Raw genomic sequence first — 18873 nt, 5'->3', positions numbered from 1 at the left:
CCAAAGTGCAAGGATTACAGGTGTGAGCTACCGTGCCTGACTGGGATACCCTGTTTTTAGGGGAAAAAAAAATTTTTATTTATTTATTTATTTATTTATTTATTTATTTATTTATTTATTTATTTTTAATATATCTTTTTCCTTTTGTGAGATGAGGCCTTAGACTGTCGCCCAGGCTGGACGGCAGTGGTGCAATGATTGACAACTGTTTTGAGGCCGCAGTTGTAAGTTTCAAAGAATTTAGGCTAGGTGTGGTGGCTAATTCCTGTCATCCCAGCACTTTGGGAGGCCACGGTGGATGGATTGCTTGAGCTCAAAGGTTTGAGACCAGCCTGGGCAACGTTGTGAGACCCTGTTTCAAAAAGAAGAAATAATTAAAATAAATAAAGAATTTAAATAAGAATCACACAGCAAAGGTGAGGCAGCATAGAGCAATTTATTGTAAAGGGAAAATTATTTTGCACGTGAAGTGCAGAATAGCCTGGGCGCAGTTGCTCACACCTGTAATCCCAGCACTTTGGGAGGGTGAGGTGGGTGGATGACCTGAGGCCAGGAGTTCTAGACCAGCCTGGCCAACGTGGTGAAGCCCCATCTCAAACTCTGTCTCCAAAAAAAAAGACAGTGAGTTGTGGCACACACCTGTAATCCCAGCTACTTGAGAGACTGAGGCAGGAGAATTGTTTGAACCCGGGAGGCGGAGGTTGCAGGGAGCCAAGATAGCCCCACTGCACTGCTGGGCATGGTGGCAGGTGCCTGTAATCCCAGCAACTGGGGAGGCTGAGGCAGGAGAATAGCTTGAACTCAGTGGTCAGAGGTTGCAGTGAGCCGAGATGGAGTCACTGCACTCCAGCAATCCTGAGGAGACTTAAGAACTAAACATAGTGTGGTCTCCTGGATGACATCTTGGGACAGGAAAAGGACATTATGGGAAATAGTAAAGAAATCTGAATCAAGATGAGCCCTAGTTAATCATAATATATCAGTATTGGTTTATTGGGACCAGGGATGGTGGCTCACATCCTAGCACTTTGGGAGGCTAAGATGGGAAGATCTTGAGGTCAGGAGTGTGAGACTAGCCTGGGCAACATAGCGAGACTACATCTCTCTAATTTTTTTTTTTTGTTTTAGTTAGTCAGCATGGTGGTATGCACTTACAGTCCCAGCTGCTAGGGAGGCTGAGGAGGGAGAATTGCTTGAGCCCAGGAGTTTGACGCTGCAGTGAGGTGTGACTGTCCCACTGTGCTGAAGCCTGGTCCAATTTTTCATTTAAAAAAATTTTCTTTTTTTTGAGGTGGAGCTTTGCTCTTGTTGCCCAGGCTGGAGTGCAATGGCAAGATCTCGGCTCACTGCAAACTCCGCCTCCTGGTTTCAAGTGATTCTTCTGCATCAGCCTCCGGAGTAGCTGGGATTACAAGCATGCCCCACCACATCCGGCTAATTTTGTATTTTTAGTAGAGACAGGGTTTCTCCATGTTGGTCAGGCTGTTCTTGAACTCCCGACCTCAGGTAATCTGTCTGCCTCGGCCTCCCACGGTGTTGTGATTATAGGCATGAGCCACCCAGCCCGGCCTTAAATTTTTTTTTTTTTTTTTTTTTAACTAAAACAAGGTCTCACTGTGTATCCCAGGCTAGTCTTGGACTCCAAGACTCAAGTAATCCTCCCACTTTGGCTTCCCAAAGTGCTGGGATCATAGGTGTGAGGTACCATGCGCAGCTAGGTTTTTTAACTGTAGCAATTTACCATACTAATTTAAGATATTCATAAGAAGGAAGCCAGGTACAAGGGTATGTGTGAACTTTGTGCTGTCTTGGCAGTTTGTCTGTAATTCTAAAACTGTTTTAAAATTAAAAGTTTACTCAACTTGCCAATGTACTGCTAAAGAAAAAAATAATAAAAACATTAAAAGTGTTTTATTTTGAAAATATTTCTTATTTATTTTTTTGAGACAGGGTCTCACTCTGTCACCCAGGCTGGAGTGCAGCAGTGCAGTGTTGGCTCACTGCAAGCTCTGCCTCCCAGGTTCAAGCAATTCTTCCACCTCAGCCTTCCAAGTAACTGGGATTACAGGCATGTGTCACCACACCCAGCTGATTTTGTATTTTTAGTAGAGACCGGGTTTCACCATGTTGGCCAGGCTGATCTTGAACTCCTGGCTTCAAGTAGTTCACCCACCTTGGCCTCCCAAAGTGCTGGGACTGTGGTCGTGAGCCACTGTGGCCGGACTGTTTTTTAAATACTTTTTAGAACCAAAGTCTTGTTATGCTGCTCAGGCTAGATTCTAACTCCTGTGCTCAAGCAATTCTTCTGCCTCAACCTCCTGAGCAGCTGAGACTACAGCTTGTGCCACCACACCCAGCCAAAAAGTTTATGTTTCTTTTTTTAAAAAAGAGAGGGCTTAGGACTTCCTGGAGCACAGACTTCAAATAGCAGTTGAGTCCACCATTGTGCTCCCTTCCCTCTGGATCTTTCTTCCTGAGTGCCTGTGAAAAACAAGCTTTGGCCCTGCCTGTGCGGCTCCAGCCCACGGGTGATTGTCGTTTCCTGACGGCCAGTCCTGTGGACTCTGGGCTTGCTTAGCCAACCCCACAAATGCAGAAGCCAAGGTTTTACCAATCTATCTATCTATCTAGATGTATGTCTGTATATAATTTTTTTGTTTGTTTGTTTGTTAGAGATGGAGTCTAGCTTTGTCACCCAGGCTGGAGTGCCGTGGCGCGATCTCGGTTCACTGCAATCTCCACCTCCCGGGTTCAAGCAATTCTTCTGCCTCAGCCTCCCGATTTGCTGGAACTGCAGGCATGCACCACCACACCTGGCTAATTTTTGTGTTTTTATGAGAGACAGATTTTCATCGTGTTGGCCAGGCTGGTCTCAAACTCCTGACCTCAGGTGATCTGCCTGCCTCGGCCTTCCAAAGTGCTGGGATTACAGGCGTGAGCCACTGTGCCCGGCTAGAAGCCATCCGTTTCTATATCTATGCAGATGTGTGTCGCTATATGTTTGTGTATATCTGAATCTGTGTATCTTTCCTACTGGTTCTGCTTCTCTGGTTTGAACCCTAAGACAACTTTTTTTTTTTGAGCTGGCGTCTTGCTCTGTCACCCAGGCTGGAGTGCAGCGGTTTGATCTCTGTTCATTGCAACCTCCGCCTCCTGGGCACAACTAGTATTTTATAATCTGTTAGGAATTCAAATGTTTTTCAAAAGATCAAACTATATATTTAAATATATTTCAAATACAAACTTTAAAAATCATACTATGAAGCGTTAAGTAAGATTCTACATTATTAGGCCAGGGACGGTGGTTTAGGTCTCTAATCCCAGCACTTGGGGAAGCCAAGGGGGGCAGATTGCTTGAGCTCAGGAATTTGACACCCCCCTGGGCAACATAGCAAGACCCTGTCTCCACAAAAATAGAAAAATGAGCTGGGCATGGTGGTGCATGCCTGTGGTCCCAGCTGTTTGGGAGGCTGAGGTGGGAGGATCACTTGAGCACAGGAATTTGAGGCTGCAGGGAAGCATGATTGAGCCATTGCACTCCATCCTGGGTGACTGAGTGAGACCCCGTCCCACCTCCCAAAAAGGTTAACATCATTATATAATTGTACTCTAAATTTTTAGAAAAATCAAAGAAAATTAAGTATTATTTAAAAATAGGCAAGGTACAGTGGCTCATACCTATAATCCCAGCACACTGGGAGGGCAAAGCAGGTGGATCACCTGAGGTCAGGAGTTCGATACCAGCCTGGCCAACATGGTGGAACCCCATTTCTACTAAAATTGCAAAAGTTTGCCCAGTGTGGTGGCACGTGCCTGTAATCCCAGCTACTTAGAAGGCTGAGACAGGAGAATCACTTGAACCCAGGAGGTGAACGTTGCAGTGAGCTGAGATGGCACCACTGCACTCCAGGCAGGGTGAAGGAGCGAGACTGTGTCTCAAAAATAAATTAATAAATAAATAGCTAAACAGTTGGTTCAAATGGACATAAAGATGGAAATAACAGACCCTGGGAGCTCCACAGGTGGGGAGGGAAGGAGGGGAAAGGGTTGAAAAACTGCTCATTGGGTACTATGGTCAGTGTTTGGGTGATGGGTTCACTAGAAGCCCAAACCTTAGCATGTTGCAGTGTACTCATGGAACACACCTGCACATGTGCCCCATGCATCTAAAGTTTAATACAATAAAAATAATAAACTTAGTACAAAAGACAATTGTAGACATTTAATCATAAAACACTTAAGATAAAATAGCACTGATTTTTTTTTTCTTTTTTTTCAGGCCTTCTCATTCTGTCACCCAGGCTGGAGTGCAGTGGTGAGATCTCAGTTCACTGCAACTGCCATCTCCTGAACTCAAGCAATTCTCGTGCCTAGGCCTCTCCAGTAACTGGGATTACAGGCGCACACCGTCCACCTCCTGGGTTCAAGTGATTGTCTTGCCTCAGCCTCCTGAGTAGCTGGAATTGGAGGCACCCGCCCCCGTGCCTGGCCAATTTTTTTAAGGTTAGTGGAGACGGGGTTTCATGATGTTGGCCAGGCTGGTCTTGAACTCCTGACCTCAGGTGATCCACCAGCCTCGGCCTTCCAAAGTGCTGGGATTACAAGCATTAGTCACCGTGCCTGGCCAAATATTTTTCTTAAAAGTCCTTCATGTTTAAATAATCCCATTTCATTTTGATGACTTTGAGATTATCTGACAGAATTCTTGGGGAAAAGGTTAGGACTGTAATCTTTTTATTGACACCAAGCAGTGTGTTTTGCTCGAAAAAAATCACTGCTTTCTTTTGATCTTTCGGTTTCATCGTGTATGAATGGGGAATTTTTTTTTTTTTTTTGAGACAGGGTCTCACTCTGTTGCCCAGGCTGGAGTACAGTGGCATGATCGTGGCTCACTGCAACCTCCACCTCCTGGGTTGAAGTGATCCTCGTGGCTCAGCCTCCTGAGTAGCTGGGATTACAGGTGCACACCAACACGCCCAGCAAATGTTTGTATTTTTAGTAGAGATGGGGTTTCAGTATGTTTGCTGGGCTGGTCTCGAACTCCTGACCTCAAGTGATCCGCCTGTCTTGGCCTCCCAAAGTGCTGGGATTACAGGTGTGGGCCATTGCGCCTGACCTAGATGGAGATTTTAATCGATTCCCCAAGTCAGTTTCAATTCTCTCATGTTCATTATCTGCTTCTTCAAAAAGTCTTTGAACCAGAGCTAAGAATGATATTATTGTATCACTAGCTGGACGCAGTGGCTCACGTATGTAATCCCAGCACTCTGCGAGGCCAAGGTGGGTGGATCACCTGTCAGGAGTTTGAAACCAGCCTGGGCAACATGGCAAAAACCCGTCTCTAGTAAAAATGCAAAAATTAGCCAGGCACGGTGGCAGGTGCCTGTCATCCCAGCCACTTGGAAGCTGAGGCACGATAATAGCTTGAACCAGGGAGACAGAGGTTGCAGTAGTTGAGGCTGTGCCACTGCACTCCTGCCTGGGTGACAGAGGGAAACTCCACTCCACCTCAAAAAAAAAAAAAATTATTATTGCATCAGATGCTCTGTTTTGTTGGTGTTATTTTCTGACTCTCGAAGATAGTATAGAAGTGTGAAATATGGAAAAATTATTATTATTTTTTGAGATAGAGTCCCTCGCTCTGTCACCCAGGCTGGAGTGCAGTGGTGAGATCTTGGCTCACTGCAACCTTCGCCTCCTGAGTTCAAGTGATTCTCCCACTTCATCCCCCTGAGTAACTAGGATTACAGGCTTGTGCCACCACAGCCGGGTAATTTTTGTATTTTTTGTAGAGACGGGGTTTTGCCATGTTGGCCAGACTGGTCTTGAACTTCAAACCTCAAATGATTCACCCGCCTTGGTCTCCCAAAGTGCTGGGATTACAGGTGTGAGCCACTGCACTCAGACTGGAAAAATTATTTTTAAATTAATTAAGTGTATCCTTGTTCAATTTGGAATTTTAGTGAATCAAAAAACTCCATGAATAGTCTCAATACAAAATAATTCAGATTTCAGATTCAGGCCAAAACAATAGTATTACACCAACAAACATACCAGTATTTCCATATATAAAGCGAGCACAACAGGCTGCATGCGGTGGCTTGCCTGTAATCCCAAGACTTTGGGAGGCAGTGGTGGACGAGTGACTTGAGGCCAGGGGTTTGACACCAGCCTAGCCACCATGGTGATACCCTGTGTCTACTAAAAATACAAAAATTAGATGGGCGCGTTGGCACGTGCTTGTAATCCCAGCTACTCAGGAAGCTGAAGTTTGAGAATCACTTGAATCCAAGAGGTGGAGGTTGCAGTGAGGTGCGAGCTGCGATGGCACCACTGCACTCCAGCCTGCAAGAGTGAGACTCTGTGTCAAAAATTAAAAAGGGCACAGTGCATAAGGATATTGGAAAATCAGAATGCTGGAGACCAAGGTAGAAGGAGTAGGGTAGAACATAAAGAGAATACATTCTCAACGAATGCTTCTTGGAATAACTCTGTGATATTTTAGACCATTAACATATCTGCCCTAAAACAGACCTAAAGCTAATGAGTGAGTTTCCTTGCTCTATTGGTGAACTAATTAATGTTTTTTTCCTGAGAGCTACTGTGTGGCCAAATGGGCATTCCTGAGTGAAGATGCGCTATGGGCAGCATTCTGCTAGGGTTTTGTTCTTTCTTTCCTTTGTTTTGTTTTGTTTTGTTTATTTTGAGACGGAGTCTCACTTTGTCGCCCAGGCTGCAGTGCAGTGCAAGCTCCTCCTCACAGGTTCATGCCATTCTCCTGCCTCAGCCTCCCGAGTAGCTGGGACTACAGGCACCTTCCACCATGCCCAGCTAATTTTTTGTATTTTCAGTAGAGACAGGGTTTCACCATGTTAGCCAGGATGGTCTTGCCCTCCTGACCTCGTGATCCGCCCACCTCAGCCACTATAGCCTTGAACTCCTGGGCTCAAATAATCATCCTGACTCAGCCTCCTGGATAGCTGGGGCTACAGGTGTGTATCATCATGCTCAGCTATTTGTGTTTTTTTTGACTTTTTCTGCAGAAACAAGCTCCTGCCATGTTGCCTGGACTGGTCTCCAATTCCTGACCTCAAGTAATCCTCCCACCTCAGCCTCGCAGTGTTGGCATTACAGGCATAAGCCACTGTGCCAAGCCTTTTATCACATCTTGAAGTCAGTAAGAAGTAGATCATCTCGTCTGGCTGGGCACGGTGGCTCATGCCTGTAATCCCAGCACTTTGGGAGGCAGAGGCGGGCAGATCACGAGGTCAGGTATCGAGACCATCCTGGCTAACGCGGTGAAACCCTGTCTCTACTAAAAACACAAAAAATTAGCGAGGGTGGTGGTGGGTGCCTGTTGTCCCAGCTACTTGAGAGGTGGAGGCAGGAGAATGGCGTGAGACCAGAAGGCAGAGCTTGCAGTGAGCCAAGACCACACCAAGGAACTCCAGCCTGGGCAACAGAGCGAGGAGACTCTGTCTCAAAAAAAAAAAAAAAAAAAAAGAAGTAGATTATCTCATAGACCAGAGATTTCAGAACAAGCCAGTATTTTGACTACTCTTGGCCCTTTGCATTTTTTTTTTTTCTTTGAGACAGAGTTTTGCTCTTTTTGCCCAGGCTGGAGTACAATGGTGCAATCTCAGCTCACTGTAACCTCTGCCTCCCAGGTTCACGTGTTTCTCCTGTCTCAGCCTCCCAAGTAGCTGGGATTACAGGCATGTGTCACTACACTTGGCTAACTTTTTTGTGTTTTTATAGTAGAGACGGGGTTTGCCATGTTGGCCAGGCTGATCTCGAACTCTTGACCTCAGGTGATTCACCCGCCTCTGCTTCCCAAAATTTTGGGATTACAGGCATAAGCCACCACAACCAGCCTGCATTTTCATATAAATTTAGAATTAGCCGGGCGTGGTGGCAGACATCTGTAATCCTAGCACTTGGAGAGACTGAGGCGGGAGGATTGCTTGAGCCCAGGAGTTTGAGGCTTCAGTGAGCTGTAATTGCACCACTATACTCCAGCTTAGACAACAGAGCAAGACGCTTTCTAAAAACAAAATTAGAATCAGCTTGTCACTATTTATTAAGAAATATGTTGAGATTCATCCTAATGATGACTGTTTGTTTAAAAAAAAAAAGCGCTGGATGCAGTGGCTCACATCTGTAATCCCAGCACTTTGGGAGGCTGAGGCAGGCCAATCACAAAGTCAGGAACTCGAGACCATTCTGGCTAAAACCGTGAAGCCCCGTCTCTACCAAAAATACAAAAGAAAAAAAAAAAAAGCCGGGCGTCGTGGCGGGCACCTGTAGTCCCAGCTACTTGGGAGGCTGAGGCAGGAGAGTGGCGTGAATGCGGGAGGCAGAGCTTGCAGTGAGCCGAGATTGCACCACTGCACTCCAGCCTGGGTGACAGAGCGAGACTCTGTCTCTAAAGAAATAAATAAATAAGAAAAGAAAGAAATCTGTTTAGATTTTGATAAGAATTACATGTAATCTACAAATTACTTTGAGAACTGATCTTTATGATATTGAGTATTCCAATCCATGAAGATGGTATATTTCTCCAGACTCACACAAATTTAATGAATGCAAAAGAAAACATCAGGATGGTAGGGGTGTTGATGCAGAGAACACCCATGGGAATGTCGTTCTGGCACTACTTGCCTTCTAAGGGCTGCCTCTGCTCCTTACTTCCTTTTTCTAGGTTGCCCGATTATTATGTGAACTTGTCCTATGCCCAGTGCTGATTGATTCAAGGGAACGCACCTGCCCAGGCCAGTTCAATTAGTGTCCTTACACAGATTTTTCAAACGGAGACTGAAAAAGGGTTGAAGTAGGCTTTCTGATTGCAAAATATAAAATTTCGGAGCTCCCTGTAACCATGCTTCAGATAATGTGAACTAGAGTGTTGGGGGAGTTACTGAGAAAGAAGGACAAATCTCAAAGAAACGGAGACATGACAAGAGAAGAGAGTGGTGTTTGAGTCTCTGGCTCCACAGAGTTCTTAAGGCCAATGAGTTCTGAGAGATAGTCAGAACTGTCTTGTTTATGAATTCCATGAGACAGTCCATAAATCTGTCTTTAGGCTTAAGCTAGTTTGAGTGGGGTTTCTGTCACTTGGAACAAGAGTCCTGACTACTGCAGTGGAGTGGAGTTAAAAGGTGTAACCTCAATAGGTGAGCTAGCTCACTTTAAAAGGCTTCCAGTTTGAATTACACTCCATTCCCTCTGGTGCCCCTAGAAAGAGCCTTCTCTAACACAGGCCAGGAACTAGCAGACATGCTTTTGTTTTTTTTTCTTTGCAGAAATGTTACTGCCTTGATTTGGGACAGATTATCAGAGTTGGGCACCGTTATCCTCTCTATCATACAGGATTTATCACTTGTAAGTATTTGTCTTATGTTTGGATGCTACATTTTGGTTAGAATTTAATGATCATATCTCTCATCAAGATTACCCACATGATCACTCTAAGGCTGTTGTACGCCTAACTGACAAGTATTCCATATGTCAAGGTGTCAAGTGCAACCCAAAATAAGATGTAAGCACCAAATGGGACTGAGAGAAATGCTAAAAATCTTCACCCTTACTGCCTGCCTTTCTTGATGATAACCATGCATCCTGTGAGGGAAATAGTGTTATAGTGATAGAAAGGTAAGGTTCTGAAATTTGAAGAGATTGGAGGCCAGGTGTGGTGGTTCACACCTATAATCTCAGCATTTTGGGAGGCCAAGGTGGGTGGATTGCTTGTATGCAGGAGTTCCAGATGAGCTGGGCAACATTGTGGGACCCCATCTCTAAAAATAAAAAATAAAAAAAAATTAACTGGGTGTAGTGGCTCATGCCTATAATCCCAGCTACTCAGAAGGCTGAGATGGGAGGATCACTTGAGGAGGTCAAGGCTGCAGTGAGCTGTGATCATGCCACTGCGCTCCAGCCTGGGTGACAGAGTGAGACCCTGTCTCCAAAAAAAAAAAAAAAAAGGATTGGAGGGAAGAATTTTTGAAGATACTGTGGTGCAGGGAAAGGGTGTGCTGTGTATATGCAGAGGGTCCTCAGCTTTACAAACATAACTCTGGAACAGGCTACCTTTCATACATTTTATATACTGTATACTGACAGACCCAACACACTTTTCAAAGGACACATTTGAGCCTTTTTTTAAAAAAGTTTTTTTAAGACAGAGTCCTGCTCTGTTGCCCAGGCTGGACTGCAGTGGCATAATCTTGGCTCACTGAAAGCTCCACCTCCTGGGTTCAAGCGATTCTCCTGCTTCAGCCTCCCAAGTAGCTGGGACTGCAGGTGTGTGCCACCATGCCCAGCTATTTTTTTGTATTTTTAGTAGAGGTGGAGTTTCACTGTGTTAGCCAGGATGGTCTCAATCCCCTGGCCTGGTGATTCCCACCACCGCCTCGGCCTCCCACAGTGCTGGGATTACAGACGTGAGCCTCTGCGCCTGGCTGTACTACTCTGAATAGGTCTTCATAGGTTTTAGTTGTTAATTATTTTTAAATTGATTTCAAAAATCTTCTACAACATGGATGAAACTTGAAGATATACTTAGTGAAATAGGCCAGCCACAAACAAATGTCATTTGAATCCACTTTTATGAGGTACCTAGAATTGGCAAATTCACATAGACAGAAAGTAGATTTGAGGTTATCAGGGCGAGGGGGAAGGAAGAATGGGGGACTGTAGTTAATGGGTTTAGAGTTTCTGTTTGGGAAGATGAAAGAGTTCTGGAGATGGATGGTGGTGAAGGTTGCCCAATAGTGTGAATGTAGTTAGTGCCAACGAGCTGTACGTTTAAAACTAAAGTGGAAATATTGATGCTATGCATGTTTGAGTGCAATTATAAAAATGGATCCAGGTGTGGTGGCTCACACCTGTAATCCCATCACTTTGGGAGGCCGAGGAGGGCGGATCACCTGAGGTTGGAATTTCAAAACCAGCCTGGCCAACGTGGAGAAACCCTATCTCTACTAAAAATACAAAAAATTAGCCAGGCGTGGTGGTGCACGCCTGTAATCCCAACTACTTGGGAGGCTCAAAAAACCCAAATCAAAAACAAAAAGAAAAATTAGCCAGGCGTGGTGGTGCATGCCTGTAATCCCAACTACTTGGGAGGCTCCAAAAACCAAAATCAAAAACAAAAAGAAAAATTAGCCAGGCATGGTGGCACGTGCCTGTAGTCCCAGCAACTTGGAGGCTGAAGTAGGAGAATCACTTGAACCTGGGAGGCGGAGGTTGCAGTGAGCCAAGATGCCGCCACTGCACTCCAGCCTGGGTGACTGAGCGAGACTCCATCTCAAAAAACAAAGTTTTTCTTGAAAATAAAAAATAAAGGCCAGGCAGGGTGACTTACACCTGTAATCCTAGCACTTTGGGAGGCTGAGGTGGGTGAATCATGAGTTCAGGAGTTTGAAACCATAATGGCCAACATAGTGAAACCCTATCTCTACTAAAAATAGAAAAATTAGGTGAGCTTGGTGGTGTGCGCCTGTAGTCCCAGCTAGTTGGAGGCTGAGGCAGGACTGTCAGTTGAACCTGGGAGGCGGAGGTTGCAGTGAGCCGAGGTCGCATCACTGTGCTCCAACATGGCGACAGAGCAAGACTCTGTCTCCAAAAAGAAAAAAGAAAATCTCGCTGGGCATGGTGGCTCATGCCTATAATCCCAGCACTTTGGGTGGCCCAGGAGCTCGAGACCAGCCTGGGCAACATGGTGAGACCCCATTTCTACAAAACAATATTACAAGAAAAATAGCTGGGCGTGGTAACACATGCCTGTGGTCCCAGCTACTCAGGAGGCTGAGGTGTGAGGATCACTTGAGCCCAGGAGATCAAGGCTGCAGTGAGCTGTGATGGCGCCACTTCACTCCAGTTTGGGTGTCAGAGTGAGATCCTGTCTCAACAAATAAATAAGCAAATAAACAAAGAAAAATCTTATGTTCACATCACAAAACCAATCACCAAGTACTAGACCAGCTTCTAAGGTAGAAACACTCCGGTCTGAACCCCTGGCAGGGAGCTTGCACCCAGTAAGCCCCAGCTCAACACCACATCCTTGTACCAAAGAGAGTTTGAGATTAAAATGCAGAAAAGCAAAGTTCACTCTTCTTATGGTTTTGGAGTCTCAGAAGGTGGTTTTATTGTTTCTTAATTATATTGAGCCTTCTTTTAGCTTTAAAGGGAATGTCACCGTGTACGGTGGCTTATGCCTGTAATCCCAGCACTTTGGGAGGCCAAGGTGGGCAGATCACCAGAGGTCAGGAGTTCGAGACCAGCCTGGCCAACATGGTGAAACCCCATCTCTACTGAAAATACAAAATTAGCCGGCTGTGGTGGCACATGCCTGTAATCCCAGCTACTCTGGAGGCTGAGACAGAATTGCCTAGAACCTGGGAGTCAGAGTTGTAGTGAGATCATGCCAGCCTGGGCGACAGAGCGAAATTCTGTCTCAAAGCAAAAAAAAAAAAAAAAATAATAATGTCTAAATGCAGTAGCTAAGTACGCAGAAGCCATTTCAGTGTGGGAGGCGAGGTGACTGAGTCCAGGGACTCCAGGTTTCTGGCTGAGGGGCTGAGACCGCCCATGGTCATTGTGATGAGTTGAAGGTGGAAAATGAGCTGGGCTGGGGGAAGGTAGTCATCTCCTCTGGATGTGATTTGAGAGTCCTGTTGGGTAGTTCACTGGGCATGGTCAGTAGGCAGTTGAGCTGAGAGGGTTTGGAGCTGGGATAGACTCCAGCCTCACCATGTGGGCAAGAGTAGGGGTCACAGAGTGTGAAGATGGCCAAGAAAGAGGACTGAGTGGCGGTCTGGGGTAGTCAGCAGCCAGGCATAGGCCATGGAGAAACAGATGCCAGGGGAAGAGGAAACGGGAGTCAGACCCCAAGGGGAAAAGAGTCACTGGAAAGAGGGGCAGCCCCGTGTCACATCCAGCAGAGACACCAGGTACAGCAGAAGGACTTTGGACATGACCATGAGGAGTGCCTTGTTGGCCATGACCTCGGAGAGATGGGGGTGAGAGCATGGAGGACCACACCATGTCCCCAGCACAGAAAACAGTGCCTGGTAGACAGGATTCATTTATGGATGGACGGACAGGTAAACGGATGGATGAATGGATAGATGATAGATGGATGCAAAGACAGATGAATAGGTGGACAGATGGAATGAATGATCAGAAAAGGCTTCATGAAGAAAGTGAGACTGAGCTGCATCTCCATGGATAGATATGAAAGCAGAGGAATCTCCTCTTGAGTCGGGAATGACCCAGCAACCTGGTCCAGGGAGGAAGTCAGCCTGGCAGCCTGGCTTGACTGGGGACACTTGTGGCGTATTTCAGAGGCCCTTAAAATGGAGCCAAGTGAGGTTGGGCAGGTCTGAGCCAGCTCAGCACTCCTCAGCCACACCGCACAGCTGCCTGAGGGGATGTGTCACTCAGGGAGTTGCTCGGACTCACTGGGCCAGGTTGCCATCGGCACCAACAGCTTCTGAGAGTGGGACACAGGCTGCGGTGACTCCAAGGCTGTGGACGGCACCTGCCTCAGACAGGGAACAGGCACAGAGACACTACTGGGATACTGGGCACCCCCTGCCCTGTGCCTAGGTCACAACCTCCACACTGCAGCCCTGTGCCCCTCACACCCAGCAGGTTCCTGCTCCAGCACAGCTCCTGGACTGGCCCCAGGTGCTGGTCCCGGAGGTTTCAATCCAAGCATAATTCACTGAGGCATGTGCTTGACAGCGGGACCCAGCTCACCGTTTTAGGTACGTGGCTCTGACAACTTTCCCCAGCCTGTCCCACCCTCTCCTGTCTCTGGAAAAGTCTGCTTTCTTTCTCTGGGGCTTCTTCTCTGCCCTCCAAGTCTTAAGCATGGAACTCTTCCTTTCTCCATGGAGTCTGGGGGAAGCGGGCTAGTCTCAGGGTATCCTGCAGGAAGGGCCACCACAGTGGGAACAGCCGCCTTCAGGTTCCAACAGCAGGACACAGCCTTTGCCCGGTGCCTGGGCTGAGATTGGGCAGGGTCAGGGCTCCCTGCCTCTCCCAGGGCAGATGTCTGAGTGAGGGACAGAGGCCAGTTCTGATGAGGGGCCCTGCAGTGGTCTTGGAGACAGTCCCCTGGACCCCCGGGTCTAGGCTGAGGGCTGGGTGCTCATCCAGCCTGGGAGGGCCACACGGGGGCCTGGGGACACAGGAGTCACTCCAAGGGGAAGGCACAGGACTCTGGTTCTAGGCTGCAGCTCTGTGGCTTGTGCTGGGTCATGAGGACATGGGGACACCAAGGGAAAGATGAGACTGGGCGAGGTCCAAGAGCTCAGCTATCCCAGGACAGTAACAAGAAAGGAGGGGGTCTCTTGGGGCAGAGATGTGTCTGTCCCTGGAGCCCTGTCACCTCTGGGGCCCACTGTCTCTCTGTTCACTGGTCAACCTCCAGTCTTCATTTGAGGAATGGCACCTTAGACTCAGGAGGTGACTAGCAGGCAGTAAACGGGGGTGCAGAGAACTCCAGGGCCACCAGGTGAAGTCCAGGGGCATCAGAGGCTGCTGGGGTGGCCATGGGGCTGCAGTGACCCAAAGTCTGGGGGAACAGCCCCAAGAACCCAGCCAATGTGAAGGGTCCTGTGGCCGGGCTGGTGGGACGGGGTCGACGGCAGAGCCCCAGGGTTTGTCCGGGTGGAGCCTGTGCTTCACCAGGAGAGGTGAGTGGGCCAGGCTGGGGCACAGCCTGGTGTCCCAGGGGACGGGAGGCTCCAGGCCATGCCAGGCATAGGCCTCCCCACACACTGCCAGAACAGTTTTGTGTGCTGTGGGAGAGACTCCTGGTTTCCAAACTCAGACTCCAGAAACCAAGAAGGAGGGAGCACAGCCTGCTCTGGGTACACACGGGGAAACCAAGGCTGCAGAGGAAATGACTGAGCCAGGACACCTGGCAAAGGTGACTTGGGAAGGCCCCTAGGAATGTGCAGGGTTGTCTGCTCTCCAGAGGGCTCTAGTGGAAAGGAGGGAATTAAGATGGGGGGAGAGACCCTGGGTGGACCAGATGGCCACACCATGAACCCTCCCAGAGACTTGAGACAGAGAGAGGTGCTCCACAGCACCCCACGCTACCTCTGCCATCTCTCACACCCTCCTTTGTCCACACAGGTCAGCCCAAGGCCACCCCTCAGTCACTCTGTTTCCGCCATCTTCTGAGGAGATGCAAGCCAACAAGGCCACACTGGTGTGTCTCATGAGTGACTTCTATCCAGGAATCTTGACGGTGATCTGGAAGGCAGATGGTACCCCCATCACCCAGGACATGGAGATGACTGCGCCCTCCAAACAGAGCAACAAGTATGTGGCCAGCAGCTATCTGAGCCTGACGCCTGAGCAGTGGAGGTCCCGCAACATCTTCAGCTGCCAGGTCACGCATGATGGGAGCACCGTGGAGAAGACAGTGGCCCCTGCAGAATGTTCATAGGTTCCCAACCCGTCACCCACCTATGGGGGCCTGGAGCTGCAGAATCCCAGGGGACGGGTGTCTCTGCATCCCAAGCCATCCAGCCCTTCTCCCTGTACCCAGTAAACCCTCATTAAACATCCTTTGTCAACCAGAAATCCTGCTCCCTCTCTTCATTTCTTATCTCTCATACAATTTGATGCTTCTCCTGGGTTCTCAGTGTGGCGTTGGGGGAATCCTGGCACCAGTGGGAAAGCAGCCTGGAGGAGAGGATCACAGGCTCCCAGGCATGTCCCCTGGGGAAATAGGCCAGGGTAAGGGGAGTCAGCTCACTGAACACCGGTCCATCCATTCTCTCCCCCCTCCTCTTCCTCCTTGCAGCTCACCCTCCAACTCGCTGCCTGCGTTTTGGAGGGAGCTATTTCTGGCTGAGCCTCCAGATACACCTTCTGTCCCTGTCCTGGTCTGGACCTTCCCCTGACCCACGGCCTCTCTTTCCTCAGCCTGGAAATCCTACTCTAGGCCTGGATTCCCTGTGCACCATCTTAGCTCACTGCAACATCCATCTCCTGGGTTCAAGCAATTCTCCTGCCTGAGCCTCCCGAATAGCTGGGATTATAGTTGCCCACTTCAAGGCCCGGCTAATATTTGTATTTTTAGTAGAGACGGGGTTTTGCCATGTTGGCAAGACTGGTCTCAAACTCCTCCTGACCTCAGGTGATCCGCCTGCGTAGGCCTCCCAAAGTGTTGGGATTACAGGTGTGAGCCACCGCACCTAGCCCCCAAGTCTCTTTTCTTTCCAGCTCCCCTCATTAGACACAGCTTTTTAAAGCAATCCCTGCCATACCCATGGCTGCAATTGTTTTTTATATGCTCTGATGACAAAAAAATTTAAATGTCATTTTTTTATAGCAGCTTTATTTTACATGACACCTCATTCACTACGATTGTAAATTCAAAGTTGCTCTAAGAAAGTAATAACTAGGCCGGGCGCGGTGGCTCAAGCCTGTAATCCCAGCACTTTGGGAGGCCGAGACGGGTGGATCACGAGGTCAGGAGATCGAGACCATCCTGGCTAACTCGGTGAAACCCCGTCTCTACTAAAAAAAAAAGTACAAAAAACTAGCCGGGTGAGGTGGCGGACGCCTGTAGTCCCAGCTACTCAGGAGGCTGAGGCAGGAGAATGGCCTAAACCCCGGAGATGGAGCTTGCAGTGAGCTGAGATCCGGCCACTGCACCCCAGCCTGGGTGACAGAGCGAAGTCTCCATCTCAAAAAAAAAAATCAATCAATAAATAAAAAGGAAAGTAATAACTAAAAAGTTGTCATATTTTAGTGTGTAAATTTTAGGAAATTTCTGTAATGGTTTGACTTTGTGTGTGCGTTTTTTTTTAAACATGACTTGTGATGTCACAGAATGGAGTTATCCTACAGAGGTTCTATCTAATTTTCTACCAGAGAGCTCCATTTGAATGCAATACTTAAGAGTCCAAAACTATCCCTTTTTTTTGAGACGGAGTCTCACTCTGTCACTCAGGCTAGAATGCAGTGGCACGATCTCGGCTCACTGCAAACTCCGCGACCTTGGTCCAAGTGATTCTCCTGCCTTAGTCTCCTGAGTAGCTGGGACTACAGGCACCCACCATCGCATCTGGCTAATTTTTGTAATTTTAGTGGAGATGCGGTTTCCCCATGTTGGCCAGGCTAGTCTCAAACCCCTGACCTCATTATCCGCCCAGCTCGGCCTCCCAAAGTGCTGGGATTACAGTCGTGAGTCATTGCACCCAACTGAAAACTATCTTATTCCCCATTCCTATTCCTCTTCCTCCATTCTCTGCGTAGGAGAAAGTCATTGCTATTTACCCAGTCCTTCAAACTAGAGCCTCGGCAGCCTGTTTTTCCTTTTACTTGCCCTGTTCTTCCACATCTAATCATCTAGCGCTTCCTGTTCTCTCTCCCAAATGATCACAAGACTTTTCCATCCACTGCAGTCATTTCCACTGCCTTTAGCCTTACCCGTTCTTCCAGATGAACATAATGTCTCTCTCTCTCTCTCTCTTTTTTTTTTTTTTTTTGAGACAGAATTTCTCTCTTTCGCCTAGGCTGGAGTTCAATGGCATGATCTTGGCTCACTGCAACCTGTAACTCCCGGGTTCAAACAATTCTCCTGCCTCAGGCTCTTGAGTAGATGAGACCACAAGCGCCCACTACCATGCCAGGCTAATTCTTATATTTTTAGTAGAGATGATATTAGTGATCCACCCCCCTCAGGCTCCCAAAGCCCTAGGATTACTGGCGTGAGCCACCACACCCGGTTGTACCAGGGTTTTCTATTGAGTTTCTTGCCAAGGGTGACTTCCAATAATAACTCCCTCGCACTTTCCTCAGGACTGGAAAGCTCAGGCAGCCCAGGGTGAATAAAAGCCTGAGTAGTACCATCACCACAGAGGGGCAGGGTGGCCACAAGGTGGGCAGCAGCAGGGATGGGCATTGTGAGGCATTGGGTGGGGTTGTGGGGCTGGACATTGTGAGTCACTAGCCTGACCTGGCTGTTTCCTGGTAAGCAGGTGACATAGGAAGCTTTGTGGTTATAGGCATCAGCCAGGGCCAGCAACCCTCAGTTGGTAGCTGGTAGTGGAAGAAGGAGGAGCTCCGACTGTGTGACAGCAGGTCCCTGACCTCATAGACCAGCCAGTTTGGGAGGTGGCACCAGAGTAAGGGCTGAGGCCCCAGATCTGCCTGGGGTCAGGCTGCTTCTACAAGTGCTGTGCCAGCCTCAGTAGTGCGGCTGCTAGGACAGCACCGTTTCAATTTCATCAAAGACTCAGGCAGGAGTGGAGAGGAGTGTGGGTGCCCCATGGGGTGTGTACTGACCTGTTGTATCGACTCCACCTGTAGCTGGTGCAGGGGGAAGGTGGCACCCTGTTATGAATCTGTTATTTATGAGGCTGTGGCGGCTGCAACATCAGAATCCACTAGTGCAGAGCCCGGCAAGCTGGATGTGGGAGCCACCGAGGGCCACGAACTGCAGCACATCGGCAACCAAAACATGCCCACAGTTAAAAAAGCCACGGGTGCCGTTTACTCTCTGGCACACCTATGGCCACCCTCACCCCCTTCCCATAGCCTCATCCCCAGAGACATCCTCAACTTCCAGCTCCCTCCTGCCCATAGCCAGCTTTCCCAGATCTGGGGCATGGGGGCAAAGGCTGACTCTGTGTCTTGTCTTTGTCAATAAGGCTTTTTTGATCTAGAAAAGGGAGAGCCCTTTTTTCAATGAAAATTCAAATACCCCAATTTTGGAATCCCCATCCCATTCTCTAGCTTACGTACCTGGCCAGTTTGGTACCTAAATGAAGGAACCAGGCAAGAGTCAGATTGTTTCTTTTCTACCATCCCTTATGGTAGTTTATTTTTTAAATTTTTATTTAT

The 18873-nt window shown here is 48.1% G+C and overlaps 1 protein-coding gene and 1 pseudogene across 1 annotated transcript in view; both read left to right on the top strand.

Annotated features, from left to right (window-relative positions):
- Positions 1–4280: 4280 nt before the first annotated feature.
- LOC105497383 (aspartate-rich protein 1-like) overlaps positions 4281–18873 on the top strand; it is a 116321-nt gene continuing 101728 nt past the window's right edge. Inside the window, exons 1-2 of the mRNA XM_071079867.1 lie at positions 4281–4503; positions 9303–9381. The gene's annotated coding sequence lies outside the window, so the exon portion shown is untranslated. The remainder of the gene's footprint in view (positions 4504–9302; positions 9382–18873) is intronic.
- LOC139358389 (immunoglobulin lambda constant 6-like) lies at positions 13523–15600 on the top strand (annotated as a pseudogene).

The sequence above is a fragment of the Macaca nemestrina genome, chromosome 15 (assembly GCF_043159975.1).
Source record: "Macaca nemestrina isolate mMacNem1 chromosome 15, mMacNem.hap1, whole genome shotgun sequence".
NCBI lineage: Eukaryota > Metazoa > Chordata > Mammalia > Primates > Cercopithecidae > Macaca > Macaca nemestrina.
The sequence above is the reverse complement of the archived record's forward strand: the minus strand, read 5'-3'. Positions and strand labels throughout refer to the sequence as shown.